Source organism: Aplysia californica, unplaced genomic scaffold (genome assembly GCF_000002075.1).
Source record: "Aplysia californica isolate F4 #8 unplaced genomic scaffold, AplCal3.0 scaffold00748, whole genome shotgun sequence".
Lineage (NCBI taxonomy): Eukaryota > Metazoa > Mollusca > Gastropoda > Aplysiida > Aplysiidae > Aplysia > Aplysia californica.
Genome location: NW_004798018.1, coordinates 48,349 through 50,476, shown reverse-complemented (window position 1 = coordinate 50,476; position 2,128 = coordinate 48,349).

Here is a 2,128-nt window from a genome sequence, read left to right as displayed (position 1 = left end):
GAGAGAGAGAGAGAGAGAGAGAGAGAGAGAGAGAGAGAGAGAGAGAAAGATTTTGGGAGGGGGGAGGAGGAGAAGAGCCAGAGAGATCTAGACAGAGGGAGAAAGGGAGAAAGAGATAAACGGAGGAAGAGAAAGATACATAAGCGAGGGAGTCTGTTGCTACTGTTTGTTTGAGGGAAGTTTGTTAATCTATGGGGAATATTGCCGAAATTTAAATTCACCCCACAACCTCGCCTGACCCTCTCTCTTAAATCATTTACCTACCTACAGTTGTTTTTATTCTTAAAGGGGAGGGGGGAGGAAGGAGGTATGTGACACAAATATAACGATGACATTTCAGCTGCTCTCATATGCTTAGATCTACAATGTATTTATATCCACTTCTGAAATACAGTACAGGGTAAGGTTTCAAGAAACGTTCAGCTCGCAAAAATGTACACGTAAAAACGCGAACAGGCAAGGCTACGATTTCTGTCTTTCCCACTTCCTGTTTATCTTAAGGTCATAAAATAGAAGGTGAGCGCAGTACTCTCGAGACCTTATGTGAGCGCTGTCTCTTTGAAGTGTGTACACCTGTGGTACCTGAGACATTCTTACAGCGCCCCCTGTTTCCTCCCACCCGAGCCTTGAATGAAGACAGCACGGCAGGCCTAGGCTATTCATGGAGTACAAGAGATCCTACGCCTAAGCAAGGGAACCAGCAGGGGTTGAAGGGTTGGGTTTAGTTTAGTTTTAGTAAGAGTTTTACGGCTCTCACAACACAATGAGGTCATATAAGTGTCGAAGATTAGAGGTGTTACAAGAGAGTAACAAACACAAAAAAGAAGGAGGAGAGATCAGAACGATATATGTTTGATGATAGGAAAGAAGGAGCAAACCACACCAGAGCACTCTCATGCCCCCACAGGGTTGGCTTTGGGGAGGGAAGGGATTTATGAACAAAAGAAAACTCTACATCTCTTCAAGCAATGGTTCAGAGACAACTAGATTTATGGGTGAACTGAGGGCTCTAGTCAGATCTGAAAGATTGGTTCTGGTCGGGAAGTTGGGTTTGCTAATGTGCAGAAGTTCAGAATTCGAATCCCAGTGAGGACCAAACTATTTTTCTCTTCCTTCCAAATTACCCCCCCCCCTCTCCTCCCACCCACGCCCCCTGTCAGTTCGTTGTTTTAACGTCTCCAAACTGACCTACACTTTGTCCAGAGGGTGTTCAATCTCAACAAGAACAAACATTTCTAAAGAAAAAAGGTTTTTATAACTTAATTAGATCTACATTCAAAGACTTGAAATTGAAACGTGAGGCACAGGAAGGAGACAGACGGAGAGAGGCGGCCATCGACTTTCTGCCTGTCTGTCTGTCTATCTTTTCCTATCTGTGTATCTCTGTAGGCTTATCTGTCACTCAGTCTATCAGCCCTCAGCTTCCTCTCTGTGAGCTGAGCCCGCACTTCAACTTCAAGTTCAAGAAATTCTTCCTACCTCATTATTGCCACACACCCCTTTCCGCCAAAAAAGAATCAATCAATCAATCAATAAATATAAATTTTTAAAAAATGAATTGAAAAAGGACCCCTTTAAAAAAACAACAATAACACCCCCACACTCACAAAACAAACAACGAGCATACAAACAAACAAACAAACAACGAAACAAATAGAAGAAAAAAAACCCAGAAAGAAATTCAACACAATAAACCAAAATTAAACGAAAGAAACAACTAAGCAATTCTCGGGTAAAAAGCACAACCAAAGTACACTAAATCAAACCAAACCAACCAAAACAAAACAAAACAAACAACTATGCAAACAAACAAACCAACCCCCCCACCCGCCTCTCCCCTTTCTAAAGGCCAAAACTAAGGTAAGAAAACAAATAAACCCCCCAAACAAACAAACCTCAACAACTCCACCAAAAAAACAACAACAAAAAAACCAACACAAAAAGAAACACGCCACTCCTTTTTTCCCCCCAATCTCAGTGTGTTCCAAGACAACGGTTTTTGGTGCAGATGTTCCTCATTACGGTTGTGTGCCGTGCGGGTGCGACCGTCTGCAAGAGCGATCACCAGGAGATAGCAGATAGGCACCGCCTCTTGACAACGGCTGGTCTGTGGAAGGGGGGGGGGACA